Below are 17,749 nucleotides of genomic sequence, written 5' to 3' on the forward strand. Positions count from 1 at the left end.
AATACACAGAACGGTACAGAAAAGACCTTCATGACCCAGATAATCACAATGGTGTGATCACTCACCTAGAGCCAGACATCCTGGAATGTGAAGTCAAGTGGGCCTTAGAAAGCATCACTATGAACAAAGCTAGTGGAGGTGATGGAATTCCAGCTGAGCTATTTCAAATCCTAAAAGATGATGCTTTTAAAGCGCTGCAGTGGCCACAAGACTGGAAAAGGTCAGTTTTCGTTCCAATCCCAAAGAAAAGTAATGCCAAAGACTGTTCAAACTACTGCACAATTGCACTCATCTCACATGCTATCAAAAATGCTCAAAATTCTCCAAGTGAGGTTTCAATAGTACGTGAATTGAGAACTTCTTGAGAGTCCCTTGGACTGCAAGGAGATCCAACCAGTCCATTCTGAAGATCAGCCCTGGGATTTCTTTGGAAGGAATGATGCTAAAGCTGAAACTCCAGTACTTTGGCCACCTCGTGCAAAGAGCTGACTCATTGGAAAAGACTCTGATGCTGCGAGGGATTGGGGGCAAGAGGAGAAGGGGATGACAGAGGATGAGATGGCTGGATGGCATCACTGACTCGATGGACGTGAGTCTCAGTGAACTCCGGGAGTTGGTGATGGACAGGGAGGCCTGGCATGCTGCGATTCATGGGGTCGCAAAGAGTCGGACACGACTGAGTGACTGATCTGATCTGATCTGAAGAAGAGGCAAAGGAAACAGAGATCAAATTACCAACAGGATCATCAAAAAGCAAGAGACTTCCAGAAAAACATCTATTTCTGCTTTATTGACTATGCCAAAGCCTTTGACTGTGTGGATCATAAAAAACTGTGGAAAATTCTTGAAGAGATGGGAATACCTGACCACCTTACCCGCCTCCTGAGAAATCTGTACACAGGTCAAGAAGCAACAGTTAGAACTGGACATGGAACAACAGACTGGTTCCAACCAGTTTGACTGGTTCCAATGTTGATTCAAAAATATAAAGATCATGACATCTGGACCCATCATTTCATGGCAAATAGATGGGGAAACAATGGAAACAGTGACAGAATTTATTTTCTTGGGCTCTAAAATCACTGCACATGGTGAATGCAGCCATGAAATTAAAAGACGCTTGCTCCTTGAAAACCTATGCTCATAGAAAACCTATGACAAACCTGCTGCTGCTGCTAAGTCGCTTCAGTCGTGTCCAACTCTGTGAGAACCCATAGACAGCAGCCCACCAGGCTCCCCCATCCCTGGGATTCTCCAGGCAAGAACACTGGAGTGGGTTGCCATTTCCTACTCCAATGCATGAAAGTGAAAAGTGAAAGTGAAGTCGCTCAGTCGTGTCCGAATCTTAGCGACCCCATGGACTGCAGCCTACCAGGCTCTTCCGTCCATGGAATTTTCCAGGCAAAAGTACTGGAGTGGGGTGCCACTGCCTTCTCTGATGACAAACCTAGACAGCATATTTAAAAACAAAGACATCACTTTGCCAACAAAGGTCCGGCTAGTAAAGGCTATGGTTTTTCCAGTAGTCATGTATGGATGTGAGAGTTGGACTATAAAGAAAGCTGAACGCCAAACAATTGATGCTTTTTAACCATGGTGTTGGAGAAGACTCTTGAGAGTCTCTTGGACTGCAAGGAGATCCAACCAGTCCATCCTAAAGGAAATCTATCCTGAATATTCATTGGAAGGACTGATGCTGAAGCTGAAGCTCCAATACTTTGGCAACCTGATGAGAAGAACTGACTCATTGGAAAAGACCCTGATGCAGGGAAAGACTGAAGGTGGGAGAAGGGGATGACAGAGGATGAGATGGTTGGATGGCATCACTGACTCAATGGACATGAGTCTGAGTAAACTCCAGTAGTTGGTGATGGACAGGGAAGCCTGGCATGCTACAATTCAGGGGATTGCAAAGAATTGGACACAACTGAGCAACTGAAGTGAGCTGAACTGACCTGCTAAAGACTGGATGTCAGGGAGAAGCTTTAGGACCTGAGGAACTGTTGGGCCTCTCTGGGCTTTGGTTTGCTCATCTGAGAAGTGGGAGACGCAACAGTATACGAGACACGGGGCTGCAGGGGCAGGATGCGGGATACTTGAAAAGCGCTGAGCTCAGAGGCCATCAGAGGCCAACATGTAGAGAGCATTCAGGAACCTGAGCATCACTTGATGTTACCCAGTCACATCCCTGGCTGATCATACCTTACTCCAAAATGGAAAGTAAGGTAACTAATAAGAAAGTGGTGGGGGACAAGGGAGATGTCTGTGTAATCTGGGCAGGGACTAAGTCCAGGTAAGCCTATATAACTGTCATTCCAGGAAACACTGAACCAACAGAGAGAGACAGAGAGGCTGGAAGTGCCTGGAACTAGGTCACATTAAGGAGCTGCTCTCAGGAGGCAGATCCACATCATCCTCACATCTGTCCTTCCCATCCTCGCTGGCCAAGCCCTCAGCTCTTTGAGATACCCTTGTATCTTTCCAGTGCACTTCGCCTTTATTCTTTTTAAAATCAATTGCTTTTAAAATCAATATCCTTTTAAATTCATTGTCTTCTTTAAAAAAAAAAAAAAAATATAATAGCCAGGACATGGAAGCAACCTAGATGTCCATCAGCAGATGAATGGATAAGAAAGCTGTGGTACATATACACAATGGAGTATTATTCAGCCATTAAAAAGAATACATTTGAATCAGTTCTAATGAGGTGGATGAAACTGGAGCCTATTATACAGAGTGAAGTAAGCCAGAAAGAAAAACACCAATACAGTATACTAACGCATATATATGGAATTTAGAAAGATGGTAACAATAACCCTGTGTACGAGACAGCAAAAGAGACACTGATGTATAGAACAGTCTTATGGACTCTGTGGGAGAGGGAGAGGGTGGGAAGATTTTGGAGAATGGCATTGAAACATGTAAAATATCATGTATGAAATGAATTGCCAGTCCAGGTTCGATGCACGATACTGGATGCTTGGGGCTGGTGCACTGGGACGACCCAGAGGGATGGAAAGGGGAGGGAGGAGGGAGGAGGGTTCAGGATGGGGAACACATGTAAACCTGTGGCGGATTCATTTTGATATTTGGCAAATCTAATACAGTTATGTAAAGTTTAAAAATAAAATAAAATTTAAAAAAAAAAATAATGAAAAAAATAAAATAAAATAAAATAAATTCATTGTCTTCATTGTTGTAGAAAACAACGAAAATTTAGACAAACATGTTTTAGGGGGGGAAAAAAGCAATTCTTTTCTGTTGAAACAAACAAGGCTGTCTTTACACTTTCATTTCATTACCTGTCTTCATTAATGAGACTCTAGATAACAGCTTGCACACAGCCATTCTCTCACTTCAGTTACTACTGCAATTAGGTGGAAGAATTAGTTTTTCGTTAAAAAAATAGCTTTTATTATTGGAGCAAAGCCAAGTCCATGAAGCTTGCAGCGTCTGGCTTCTACCTCCTGAAGAAGACAGGGCTGGCTCCATGGCTCCATGTGTTCAGGGAAGGTAACCGTGTGCTGTGGGCCCCACCAGACTGGGACCAGCGAGCACAGCCCAACCGGAGGAAGGCCACTGCCACAGCTGGGTCTCTGGAAGTGGCCCAACCAGGATGCTTCACGCTGCTGGCAACCCAGTCCAATCACAGTGCAAAGTAGATTTCAAATGCTCTTCACTGACATTTGAGTTTTCCCAAAGATCTGCTGCCTATCCCAGCCCCAGAACACTTGAGATCCACGCAGAACCACCACGTGGTTCAAGGCCGCTACATGGTGTCCTCTGGTTTGTAACAGATCTCTCTTTCAGAGAGATAATCAGTAATCGGAGAATCTTCCCTGCTTTATCCCTAGGGGAGGTTAGGTATCCAAACAGGAAGCAGAAAGAGCCTGCACATGAACCTGGCTTTTATCTTCCACCAACCTAAATCTATTGAGGTTAAGGTTAAGGTTTTAGGAAAAAGACAGACAGCAGTACTATTCACAATAGCCAAGACATGGAAACAACCTAAAAGTCCATCAACAGAGGAATGGCTAAAAAGATGTAGTACATTTATACAATGGAATACTATCCAGCCATAAAAAGGGATGAAATAATGCCATTTGCAGCAACATGGATGGACCTAGAGATGATCATACTACGTAAAGTAAGTCAGAAAGACACAAATACCATATGATAACCACTTACATATGGAATGTGAAATATGATACAAATGAATTTATCAACGAAACAGAAAGAGACTCCCAGCATAGAGAACAGACTTGTAGTTGCCAAGGGGGAGAGAGGTGGAGGTGGAAAGGACTGGGAGTCTGGGGTTAGCAGATGCAAACTAGTAACATATAGGAAGGATAAACAATAAGGTCCTTGCTGTAGAGCACAGGGAACTGTATTCAATATCCTGTGATAAACCATTAATGAGAAAGAAGATGAAACACAATAAATATAGGTATAACGGAGTCACTTTGCTGTATAGCAAAAGCTAACACAACATTGTAAATCAAATAGACTTCAATAACATTTAAAAAATAATATCAATACTCCTGTTTTTCTGACTTATCTATAACAGGAAAACAGGTAAACTCTTTTCCCTGCACTTATAAGACAAATCTATTCCTGCTTTTGCAAAGCTGACCGCACAGCTCTCTCTTCAGGTCCCCCCTTAGTCATGCTGCACACTTGGCATTAGTATGAACTCCAACCCCACTTTCCTCCCCTTCCCAGCTGCAACTCCTGACCGTGAAATCCTGCTTAAGGGTTTTTTCCTTCTCTCCTTCTCAACTGGTGCTTTCCCAGTCAGTCTGAGCACTTCCTCCAACAATAATATAAGACCAAGAATTTTTTTAAATGGATATCCGTGTTCAGAAAACAATACGACGACTCCTACCAGAAATACACACGTGCCATGGAATAAGTGAAGAGCCGTTCCCTGGGGGCCACTGCACTTCCTCCTGAACTGGTCTTGTGTCTGTGTCCATAGCACCAGAACCAGCTGGAAAGTGACCAGGTAAGGAATTCAGCTACCTTAAAAAAATCTATTCAGTGAAAACCACTGCACTAATAAATTAACCATTTATTAGTGTGATGGCTAATTTTACATGTCAACTCAGCTAGGCCATGGCACAGAGTTTTTGGCAAAATGCCAGTCTAGATGCTGCTGTGAAGATTCTTCAGATGCGATTTCAAGCAAAGCATCTCCATAGTGTGGGTGGGCCTCATCCAAGCAATTGAAGGTCTTAAGAGCAAAGAGCAAATTTTCTCAAAAAAGAAGGAATTTTCCTTAAGAATCAATACAGAAACCTGACATGAGTTTTCAGCCTGATGGCCCATGAAATTCAGACTCAAAGCTACAATGTCAACTCTTAACCTGAATTTCCAGGCTGCGGACTGTCCTAGAGATGTTGGAAAATAAATCTGTGTGTGTGTGTTCCATGGGTTCTGTTTCTCTGGGGAACCCTAACTTGACTCACATTTACTGCATGTTAGGGAAGTAGAAACACCTCGAATAATTCACATTTCACAATTTCACGGAAGACCAGGCAGGACCTTCACCAGATCTCACCACGCAAACTACCCTGAGAAAGTCATTTCACCTCTCTGACTTGCCCATATTCTAAACGCAGTGACTCGCACCCACTTCCCTGGATATCAGACTCTATTAAAATGAGATCATGTGTGTAAAGCATCTAACACAATGCCTGCCTGACACATGATATTCAATGCATTCTTACAGCATCCTACAAGGAAGACATTAAATGAAAACCAGACAAAAAGTACTTAGAATGGCAACGATGGCATATTACAAAAAGTATATCATTTTTAGGACTTGAAAAAACTTCTCACCTTCTTTCACATTGACGCCTAAAATCCCAGCAATTAACATTCATTCTTTCTTTTAACTGAAGTGTAGCTGATTTACAATGTTGTGTTAGGTTCAGGGATACAGCAAAGTGATTCAGTTATTTAACACAAATGTATTCTTTTTAAGGTTCTTTTCTCTTACAGATTTTTGCAAGATATTGAGTACAGTTACCTGTGCTATCCAGTTGATCCTCATTGGTTATCTACTTTATATACAATAATGTGTATCTGCTAATCTCAAACTCCTAATTTATTCCTCCCCCTCTTTCCCCTTTGGTAACCCTAAGCTTATTTTCTATGTCTGTAATTCTATTTCTGTTTTGTAAATAAATCAATGTGTATCATCTTTTTAGACTCCACAGATAAGTGATATCATATGATATTTATTTTTCTTTGACTTACTTCACTTAGTATGATAATCTCTAGGTCCACTCATACTGCTGTGAATACCATTGTTCCATTCTCTTTAATGGCTGAGTAGTATTCCATTGTGTATATATATATATATACCACATCTTTTTTATCCACTCATCTGTTAATGGACCTTTGGGTTGCTTCCACATCTTGGCTAATGTAAATAGCGCTACAATGAATGCTGAGGGGAATGTATCTTTCAAATTACAGTTTTCACCAAATATATGCCCAGGAGTGGGATTGCTGGATCATATGGTAACTCTAAAGACTATTCATAAAATAAAGATTCATTGTTCTAGTTTAAAGCCTTTTTATTTCTAATCCAGTTTCTCCCATACAGGAAAGAGTAAGTGATGTCAGTCATTCATCCGTTAGTGTGAATAAGAGCGTGAGCGTCCATCGTGAAGGATATTTTGATAAAAGGAAGAAGTGACACAGAGGCTCCTAAGAGGTAAAACAAACTCTGTCTGCCTCATCATTTCCCCTAGAGCCATGTGACTCTCAGACCCAAAGGAGTACTAACAGAACCGTGGGCTGGCCGTAATTCAGATCACCCCTAAAGAGAACCACTGCCTGGGGTTTGAGCTCATAATTCAGATGTGACCGTCCTCTCCTCTGCTTCCTTAGCTCAGGGCTCAGGCTCTCTCTCCCACTCTGCTGAGCCAGAGACAGACGGCCTCGTCTTCTCTCCGCCACGCTGCCTCTCCAGGGAGAACGTGATCTGTCCGGCGGTGTGACAGAATCAGAAGATCTGTTTCCAAGCCTGGTGCCACAGCGTCTGAGATCCTCCTGCGAGGGCCTCACTTGTCAGCGTTCTCGCTGTGACAGGCCTGCAAACCGCACTTACAGGAGGGCTAATAAACCACATAAAGGCCCCCTAAGCTATTAGTAATGCAGGCAATTTCCCCCAAAACAGAATGGTGCAGGTCACCTGAGAGCAATCAAAGCCACGACCCAGAGAAAAGGCAGAAAGCTGAAAAAAAGTAAAACTGTTCCCACTCTGGTGAATTCTCTACCTCGCTACAATAAGGTAGGAGGCCCACAGATCAGGGCTTTCACCGCCAGTTCAGGCATTTACTGGCCACATGGCCTCGTTCCACACCTTTGAGTCACAGCTTCTGTGAACCCTGGATTCCTCATCTATGACTGAGAACAGCACCTACCTCCCAGAGTTGTTCCAGAAGAGGAATATATGGTCCAGGGCCCTGAGGACCAAGCCGAGCAACAAGAGGAATAGATGAAGGACAGTGATCATTTTAAAGAGCTATGCCAACACAGCCGATTGGACAGAGCCCTATGGTCAGAGCTGCGCAGCCTGGGGCAAACTTCCAAGCCCCTGGGAGCTTTCCGGTCCTATCTTAGTTAATGACTGAATTCAACCAGATTACTGTAAGGGTCAGCGGGGACACGCGTATAGCACATAGTAGGCACTGCAAAAACGAGAGGCTCGACGTTCTTACCCCAAGCTCCTCTACAGTCCATTCCCCACGCATAAGCCAGACTGAACCTTTAAAAGCAGCAGTCAGAGTGCAGCCTGCCCGTCCTCAGACCCCCAACGACACCCCGCTGCCCTCGGAGTGACCCCAAAGCCTGTGCTCTGGCCACAAGGCCTCACTGTCAGTCTTCAGCTTTCTGCTCAAATGTTTGTTTGTTGTGTTTTGTCCTGTTTGGTCACACCCAGCGGCATGTGAGATCTCATTTCCCTGACTAGGGATTGAACCCGCGCTTCCTGCAGTGGAAGTGCAGAGTCTTAACTGCCGGACCACCAAGGACATCCAAATGCCATCTTTTTAGAGAAGTTCTTTCCGAACAACCGGACACTGTAATATCGCCCCCTCCTCCCTTCCCTCAAACTCCCGCCTCCTCCACCCCCCACCCCCACCCCCCGACGCCGCCAACCTGCTTCAGTTCCCCCACAGCACCCGTCACCACCCGACACGTTGTTCAGTCCACAAGAATCTGTATGCTGCCTGTCTGCAAAACATGCTCCATGAGCACAGGAGCTGTGTTTTCTTCTCGGTTCGCTCACCAGCTCCTGACCCAGTGACAAGCCCATAGCAGGGGCTCAGTCAGCGTTTGTGAAATGGAAAGATAAACAGTGCATGGGATTTGCAAAAGCACCTGTCCTGCCCAGCACTCAGGAAGGGCTCAGGAAACGCCGGTCTCTCCTCCCCGCTCCCACAGTCATCGCCCGCCAGACTTGCCCTGAAGCTTGTCTTGGAAGAAGAGGTTCACAGCATCACCCACAACCCACAGTGAACTTTCTAACCACACAGCAGAAGTGGAACCACCCTCAGCCAGCTCACTGGGGAGGGTCAGAGACCGAGGTCAGGCAGAGCCCTGGGGGCTGGCAGCACCGGCCCCCTGCCTAGCCTCACCACCCACCTGCCACGTGACTGTGGGTCAGCCCGGGACCTGCTCTGAGCTTCAGTTTCCTAATCTGCAGAGAGAATCCACCTCCTAGGGCTGCTGCTGGGACGAAGTGAGCGCAGCGCCTGGAAGTGCTGACACAATGCCAGCTCCCGTTATGATCGTCAGTTAGCACCAGTGAACATGCTGCCAGTGTGAAAGGTATTCGCGTCTTCACAACTTCTATTCTTAGACGGTTTCACTTATTTATGGTTAACTCTGGAGCTAATGGAGTCCCCAGATTTTAGGTGGATCTAAAAACAGGAAACAGTGATAGTCTTTTGCTTATAAAAAGCAGCATTCTCATTTCAGAAGCCATTTTTCACTTCCCTAGGATTCTGAAACGTCTACACCTCAGACTTCCTGATTCTTCGGTTCTACTAACAAGATAAGTCTGCCTGGAGTCATAGTGATTACATGTATTCTAGAAATAAATTTAGACATCTGTGTTGTCTGCTTAATACTCCCATTATGATAGAGGTTTTTTTAAGACTTGTTTATTTATTGGCTCTGGCGGGTCTGTGCCACACACAGCCTATCTCTAGCGGGGGTGCACAGGCTTCCCGTTGTGGGGGCTTCTCTTGTCTCGGGCACAGGCTCTAGGCACGTGGCTTCAGCAGTGGTAACGTGGGCTCAGCAGCTGCGGCACACAGGCTGAGCTGCTCCGCCGCATGTGGGACCTCCTGGGACCAGGCACGGAACCGATCTCCCCTGCATTGCAAGGCAGATTCGTAACCACCGGACCACCCAGAAAGGCCTATTATAGAGTTCTTTAAGGTAAGTTATCTGGATTTTCTAAATTAATTTCAAACAAGGGGACTCGGTTCATTTTATAAAACATAATATACATTTTTTAAAATGTATAGATAGAAAGCATTTGAAATGTTTAGCTAACCTGGGCATTTAAACCTAGAAACACCACAACACAAGTTCAACTAGAAGGTTCTGCCTCCACTGAGTCTGAAAGTCGCAGGATACATCTGCAACTACAGATACATCAGCGTCTCAGATCACCTTCCTGGGCCCTGCATGGCAGCAAAGGCACAGGCTTTGGGGAACCTGAACTGGGCCCCGCGACAGAGGGAGCTTAAACTTCGACTCAGAGGAACCCTCTCCAAGGGGATTCTGTGGCTGGAGGAAGGGATCAAGGAGAGGGAAATTTGGAGGCCAAGCAGGAACACACAAGCAGGAAGGGCTTTTCCCTCATGAAGAGAACTGCAACCCACTCGCAGGGCGCCGATGATGAACCAGCCACATGCTCTGCAAAGCCCACACCCCGAGCCTTCTCTCCCTGGGCTAACGCTAGAGCCTTCGGAAGCAACAGCTGGTGGGTAAGGGAGAAAACGGAGAAGGCAGAGACAGGAAACCAGTTATGTCCTTTGCCACTTCCACCTGAATCTGGCTCAAGCTGAGCGAAGAGAGGAGCTTTGATAACACACAAGACCAGACTGCATTATATTGTTATGCGTCTAGGCTCAAATCTTTAATGCTTGAAAGTAATCCAAGGACTCGCAATAGGGAAGAAACTTTTTGTTCTATTACCAGTTAATCACTAAAGGGAAGTGTCTACACAACGGCCCATCTCTGGGAACTCTGCCTCCGAGGTAATGAGCATTAAGCAAAAATACCTTTGTTTAGCTCACAGGAAGCATCCTGACCAAGCCCACCTGTGAATGACTGCAGGAAGGGAGAAATTAACACATTCCCTCGGGAGACTGACCAGAACCAGGGAATGTTTGACTCCACCCCCTCCCACTTTAGTATAAAAGCCTGAATTCTAACTCAGGCAGGACGGTTCTTTGGGACATGAGTTCACCATATTCTTAGCTTGCTGACTTTTCAATAAAGCTGCTATTCCTTGCCCCCAACAACTTGTTTCTTGATTTACTGGCCTGTCGCGTGGTGAGCAACATGAGCCTGGCCTCAGTAACACTTTCCATTATCTAAGAGTGACCGGAAAAGCGGAATCTGTCTTGAGTTTTTCCTTGGGGGCAGAAATAGAGATTGGTGAAAAAGAATAAATCTGATTTCTCTTCCTACCCTAATCAATAAATAGATTGCACATAAAAATAGTGCTCTGTAGCTCTCGTGCCCCTCTTCCCATAGGCAACCAGCTTCAACTCTTTGGTTATTACGGCATTCGTCTCTATAGTTCTAAACAATATGCACATGGTAGTATCTATATTCATCGATTTTAGATATTATCTAATGAATTCCAATTATGGTAGACAAAGATTATACCATCGTTACATAACTTTTGCTTAAAGCCATAGCTAGTGATTTCATGGTTAATTTCATGCTAATTTAGTCACTGCTGAGTCAGGCAGCATACCATGATTAGATTTCCTTGCATAATCAAAATTTCATTTTTCTTGGAGTTAATAATTGCCTCATTTCTCCCTATTGTCTTCATTTAAATTTCTAATTTATGATACGTGCAAAAAGCTCCTCTCGACATTCATTTTCCCTGTGGTCAAATCGGCCCCATTTTTGCTCCTGGAGAAGTCTTTTCTGGTGCTGTCCGCCCTCCTTCTCCTTCTCAGCTGCCTGCCCTCAGGTCTGCTGTACGATGATGCTGGGCCACCCTCCGTCATCATCTGCTGATCCTCTTCATCTCTTCAATGACCTTCCTATTGGGTGCTAAGTGTCTGATGTTCTCTTAGAACACCCCTACCCTACTAAGTTGTAACAGCTTTGTCCGTGGTCCACGAGACCTGAGGGTCCTTGAGGTAGGAGCATCATGTCACCCACCTCTGTGACCCCAGGATCCTATCCAGCTGGCGCTCAATCCATACCCAGCATGTCAATGCTATGTGCCAACCACTGTTCCGGGCACAGTGAAAAGACGATGCTCACAGGAACATGATGAAGTCACAGCTGCCCATCTACAGCTAAGCAATCAAGCCCACTGGAAGCAGATAGAGTCACAGCACCCCTGGCCCTGAGCTAAGCGTGCTAAATCCAGAGCTCAAGCTCACACAGGCAGGTGGCTCCAGAAAACACACTGTCTGCCTCTCCGTCAGACTGCTTACACTGCAGAGAAGCTTGTCTTAACTCAAGAAAAAGTAAACTGGCCCAGCCTGCTGATAAACCAGGTGCAGCTGTGGCATACGACACACAAATGTTCAAACTTCTGCCCCCAGGATGAACAGATCAATTTCAAAAAGGTATCCAGAAAGGTGCTTTTGGATATATCAATATAAACCACAATCTAACTTGGCTTTTCACCACAATAACTGAGCCTATGATTTTCCTTTTCTCCACTCCTCCTCTCCCTGATTTCTCACCTCACAGCTTTCTCTTACTCCATGATGACTCAGCAGTAACTATTCACAAAAAAAAGGAGATCAGAGGTTCATTATTAGAAATTTATTGAAATTCCACAATTCCCAAGGGCAGAGGCTTAGAATACAAAGCCCAATCTTCTTCTTCTAAGGGGACATCATTCCTCTCAGAATTTTATTAAAGTACAGTTGATTTATAATGTTGTGTTAACTTCTGCTACACAGCAAAATGACTCGGTTACACATATATATTCTTTTTCATATTCTTTTCCATCGGGGTTTATCACAGGATTGAATACAGTTCCCATTCTCATTATTAAAGTCAGAATAGAGATAAGACTACAATGAAGCAATGACTTTTTGTAAAGACAGCTTTCACATGTCTCTAAGAAATCAGTGCTGTTCTGGTTTACAACTTACCTGGCTCCACAAATCGTGAGAGATTTTTAAATTATCAGCTAATAGGAACTTCCCTGGTGGTCCAGTGGTTAAGAATTCACCTTGCAATGCAAAGGATGCGCTTGATCTCTGGTCAGGGAACTAAGATCCCACACGCCTGGGAGCAACTAAGCCCACTCACTGCAACTGAGCTCCACCGCCACAACTCGAGAGTCCCTGCAACACAAGGACAGCCCCCGCGCGACGCAAGGAATAGCCCGTGAGCAACCAAATAAATAAGTATTTTAAAGATAAAATATCAGCTAATTCACACTGGCTATCTGTTTTACATATGGTAACTTACATGCTTCAATGCTATTCTCTCCAATCATCCCACCCTCGCCTCCCCCACGGAGTCCAAAAGTCTGATCTTTACACCTGTGTCTCCTTTGCTGCCCTAGAGGTAGGACTGTCGGTACCATCTTTCTAAAGTCTATATATATGTGTTAATATTTTTAGTATTAGTTAGTATTTGTCTTTCTCTTTCTTCAAAGCTGGTGCTCTGGGACCACCTAGAGGGACAGGGATAGGGTGGGGAGGGAGGTGGGAGGGGGTTCAGGATGGGGGGACACATGTATACCTATGGCCGCCTCATGCTGATGTATGGCAAAAGCCATCACGATATTGTAAAGCAATTATCCTCCAATTAAAATAAAGTAATTAATTTTTTAAAATATCAGCTAATAATATACTCATATAGCACCAAGCAATATAAAATACTCTCTCACTCAAAGTTACATACACCCAGAGAGATAAAAAAGAACCAGTGAAAATAACTAAGAATATAAAGCAAACACTAAGTAACTCCCAGAAGAATCACAGTGCCTGACACCAAGCTGACTCATCACCCCACTGTGTCTCCACCTTCAGGTCCAGCAGTTTATTTTTATATTCAAAAAGGAAGCATTCAGGGTTTAGGAGCAGACTATGGACCACAGAATTCTAAAACTTTCCAACCATACTCAGTCTTTTACTCCTGAGAACAGAGAGTTGCTGCTGTTCAGTCGTTAAGTCGTGTCCGACTCTCTGCCACCCTGTGGGCTGCAGCGCACCAGTCCCTGTCAGGCCAGCTCCCCTGTCCTTCACCATCTCCCGAGGTTTGCTCAAATTCACCTCCATTGAGTTGGTGATACTATCTAAGTATCTCAAAAGCAGATCAACAATCAGATATCTAATTCTCATGATTTTTTTATTGGTGATATTCACCAATTCCTGTAATTTGCCATCAGTGGAAGAAATAAAGTTTGGTTCACAGTTTACTAAATAAATGGGAGACTAATCTTCTGTTTCGCAAAGACAAAAAAAGCATCAAAGAAAAGGATGGAAAAGGTGCCAACAATGAATGACTTTCCCTACATCTCTTCTCTAAAACTCCCAAGAGTTCAATGAGCATGTTGAACCCCACCTGAAAGTTTATGTTCAGTCTGAATGGATAATTTTTGTCCTTCTGAACTCTTGAGACAAAGGCTGATGCTCAATAATGTTTAACCTTCTGGGAACGCAGGAGGAGGAAAGGCTGAGAGGGAAATGTCACACCTGGTTATAATCACAGTTCAAGGGCAATGTGACAACTGAGTTGTCTTACTCTGTAAGTTGTCTTACTCTGAAAAAGGAGCTCATTTTCAACACTTATGCTGCCTGTTTAAAAAGAATTACTCTTCTGCAGCTACAAGTTGTTAACAGTTAACAGCATGAGGTCACACATCCTGTAAGGACTCCATTGCTTCTTAAAGATCCATGCTTAGCTGTCCAGTTCAATAAATATAAATGGTGGCAAAGCAGCTAAAAATTACAGTCCATTCTCAATTACCCATGCCCATTTGTAATAGGGCTAAATAAAATTCACAGACAATTCTAAAGCACCCCCAGCTAGTAAGAGTTTCAAGCAGTCTTAAGTAAGCTTTAAACCAAACTGGTCATCAGCTCATGGCCCTATTTAGTGACAGAGAAATACAAGTACGAGCAGCAAAACGAAAGCAATAACATTCCTCCGGAAAACCATCTCCTAAGCCCAGTCACATAATGGAATGTGAGGTCAATATTATTAACTCCAATCGATTAGGCAACTCGAATTTCAGCCCTCATCAAAATTTCATGATCTCTGTGAGAAGATGTAAAGTGCAATTTGCTGGAGTAAAGTAATGCTGAAATGGAAGGACTCCATTACTATGAAAAGACTGTAAGATTAGGTCTCATTTGAGTTTCAGCAAGACAAAGTCATGCCACGTGATGGCACGTTGCCTTCAGGTCAGTTTTGTTTCAGTAATAATTCCAGTTTCATCAATAAATCTACAAAGAAGCAGAAAAGCAGTCTCAGGGAGAAATCAGCTTTTTAGAGATGACAATTAAAGAATATGCCTATATAACTGACTCGTCTGTTTTACAGTATTTGTTTAAATTTTAAATAATAAGCACACTTTTCCCCACCATTCACCAATACGGCTTCATAAAATGCTCCAAGTGAAAAGCCAACAAATGAGCAAACTGTCCTTTGTTAAGAGAAAAAATAAAAGACATGAAAAGACAGCCATGGGAATATAGCTCCCTTCTGTCTTTCTGAAAACATTTTAATAGTAAATATCTGAATATGAAAAAGAATATGTATATAATATGATAACTGAATCACGATGCTGCACACTACAAACTAATACAAGATTACAAACCAACTATAATTTTAAAAATTTAAGTAAATATTCAAAATCTGGAAACGATATTAACAAAAATTTAGGCTCTATGGAAAACTAAACCCAGAAGAGGGACTAGATGAAGCAAAGTGTTAACGAGGTAAATTTTGAATAAAGATATGTTTGGGTTTTTTGTTTATTTGTTTTTCATTGTGAAAAGTTTCGAGCTTATACTCATAATAGAAAAACAAAGAGCTACCATCTGTCTACACCCAGCTTCAACAATCACCATCTCTTAATCAGCATCGTTTGGATGAGACCCACACTCACATTTCCTCCCCTCCTCCTCCTGCTGGATTATTCTGAAGCAAACTCCAGGGATCTTATTATTTCATTACTATTATATCAATAGTATAAATCTCTAAAAGATAATGACCCCTTATCGATGTAAATATTAATATATTTCTTAATACCATCAAATATCCCATCAGTCATCCGTTTTTCTCAAGGGTCCTTTTTTCATTTGATTTGTTTATTCAAACAAGGCTTATATCTTACATTTGGTGGATAGGTCTCTTAATCCACTGTTAATCCATAGATTATCCCTCCCACTTTTTACGTCTTACAATTTATTTGTTGAGGAAATTGCAGTGCTTGCCCCAAAGCTCCCCAGAGTCTGGATTTTGCTGACCCCGCCTTCAGTATATCACCTGACACACAGCTCCGCCACATGCTCTGTGCAAGCCTGTCTCTGATCCAAAGCGGTGCTGGTCCTTTCATCATCGGGCACCTGAGGTCTCTCCTGAGGGTCAGCATCACTGATGACCACCCTCTAGGTCACCGTTCATCAGCGTCTGCAAAGTGGTGACACCTAATTCCATCAGTCCTTCCCTCCCAGCCATACGATTACTGTGTAGAATAATTCTTACAGCAAAGACATGACAGTGCTTCATTCTTTCCCTTTACTATTTTCCGGAGAAGTGAGTCAGTTCACTTAGCATTCTCCAAAGGTCAGCAATAAGGGTTTGGGTTTTTTTTTTTTTTAATATCATATATCATGGATTTTAGATACACTGATGTGACTCAATCTACTGTGATCATTATCCTCATTGACCAGGCAAGCAGGAGCCTCTCCAAGTTTAACATTGATTCGATACAGTATTGAATCTCCAGAGAATCTCTCCTGGTTATTTTGACAAGACTACAGTCATCTTTGATGCTTTCTTGTCTTCTGGTTTGACAAAATGTACCAAGCTCAGTGAAGTCTGGAAACAGGTACTAATACGTCACATGCATTTTAATGTAATACTAATAAACCACATATCACATACTCTCCTAAGGTTTCAGCCTTGGTAGCCATTGTGTATTACAGGCATATTTCTCTGGTGGCTCAGACGGTAAAGAATCCGCCTGCAATGTGGTAGGCCTGGGTTTGATCCCTGTGTTGGGAAGATCTCCTAGAGAAGGGAACGGCAACCCACTCCAGTGTTCTTGCCTGGAGAATCCCATGGACAGAGGAGCCTGGCAGGCTACAGTCCACGGGGTCGCAAGAGTTGGACACAACTGAGAGACTTTCACACAGGTGTATATTAAAGGAGACTAAGAGGTCAATCTAGTGACAAGTAAATACACAATGAGATCCTGGCTGGAAAAAACAAGGCCAATATTGGAACAACTGGCAAATCTGAACATGGATACATGTTAGACAACAGTATCAGATCAATGTTAAAATTCCTGAATTTGATAACTGTCATATAATATGTAAGAGAAAGTCCTGGTTCTTAGGTGATACAAATTTAAAGTGTTTGGGAATGAAGAGTTATGATGTTTGCCACTTCCCCAAATTGTTCCCAAAAATGTGTGTATGTGTGTACAGAAAAATCAAATGGCAAAATACTGATAATCTAGATGAAGATTATAGTATTCAGAATTATTGCTTTTGAACTTATAAGTTTGAAATTTCAAAAAAATAAGGAATTGAAGATAAAAGGCAAAAAAAAAAAAAAAAAAAAAAAAGATGTACTGGGCTCATCCTTCCTTTCTCATTGCAGACCTGGAATTAGCCGTTTCTCCAAGTGCTGCTAAGCGCCCTCAGCCCGTCCTTCTACCTAGCCCTTGAGCCCAGTGACTCACTGCAGCCCTTCCTCACAGCACTCTCCTGGGTTGCCCTGGGTTCCTCACACCAAGATCTGGGACTAACCCAAGTGAGGCAGCAGGCTGGCTTCCAGGGGAGACCACGCTGCTGCAACCAGGCCCGGAGCCGGCCCCCCGCCCCGCCTGCACCCACTCAGCCCGTCCCCCAGGTGCTCCCCCTCGATGCATCACTTACACTGCAGAGCCCCCAAGCTCTGCCTCAGAACCTGAGCCAGCCTGAGTCTGACACAGCTGGACACAGCCTGAGCTTGTTTCCATAGGAAACAACACAGGAGGCTTGCCTGATGGTCCAGCGGTTACAACTCCATGCTCCCAAGGCAGGAGGCAAGGTTCAATCCCCAGTTAGGGAGCTAGATCCCGCATGCCACAACTAAAGATTCTGCATGTGGCAACCGAGACACAGTGAAGCCAAAGAAATCATAAAATTTAAGAGAAAAAGAAATGACACAGAGGATTCCCCAAGAGTCCAGTGGTCAGGACTCTGCACTTCCACCGCAGGGGGCGTGGCTTCAACCCCTGGTCAGGGAACTAAGATCCTACACGATGCAGCACAGCCCACCCCCTCAA

At 43.8% G+C, this 17,749-nt stretch overlaps 1 protein-coding gene and 1 long non-coding RNA gene across 20 annotated transcripts in view; one reads left to right on the forward strand and one right to left on the reverse strand.

Moving 5' to 3' along the window:
• The window catches only part of DST (dystonin), a 513,843-nt gene that overhangs the window by 420,394 nt on the left and 75,700 nt on the right, over positions 1–17,749 (reverse strand). The gene's annotated exons all lie outside the window — the stretch shown is intronic.
• On the forward strand, positions 8,706–10,539 carry LOC102389072. Its single transcript, XR_328809.4, has 3 exons — positions 8,706–8,844; positions 9,017–9,459; positions 9,596–10,539. It is a non-coding gene; the product is annotated as an uncharacterized LOC102389072 (long non-coding RNA).

The sequence above is a fragment of the Bubalus bubalis genome, chromosome 2 (genome assembly GCF_019923935.1).
Source record: "Bubalus bubalis isolate 160015118507 breed Murrah chromosome 2, NDDB_SH_1, whole genome shotgun sequence".
Taxonomy (NCBI): Eukaryota; Metazoa; Chordata; class Mammalia; order Artiodactyla; family Bovidae; genus Bubalus; species Bubalus bubalis.